Genomic DNA, 264 nt, shown 5'->3' on the forward strand with positions numbered 1-264 from the left:
TCTTTTCCAATGAGTCAACTCTTCGCATGAAGTGGCCAAAGTACTGGAGTTTCAGCTTTAGCATCATTCCTTCCAAAGAACACCCAGGTCTGATCTCCTTCAGAATGGACTGGTTGGATCTCCTTGCAGTCCAAGGGATTCTCAAGAGTCTTCTCCAACACCACAGTTCAAAAGCATCAATTCTTCAGCGCTCAGCCTTCTTCACAGTCCAACTCTCACAGCCATACATGACCACAGGAAAAACCATAGCCTTGACTAGACGGG

This window comes from Bison bison, unplaced genomic scaffold, assembly GCF_000754665.1.
Source record: "Bison bison bison isolate TAMUID 2011002044 unplaced genomic scaffold, Bison_UMD1.0 scf7180017864274, whole genome shotgun sequence".
Lineage (NCBI taxonomy): Eukaryota > Metazoa > Chordata > Mammalia > Artiodactyla > Bovidae > Bison > Bison bison.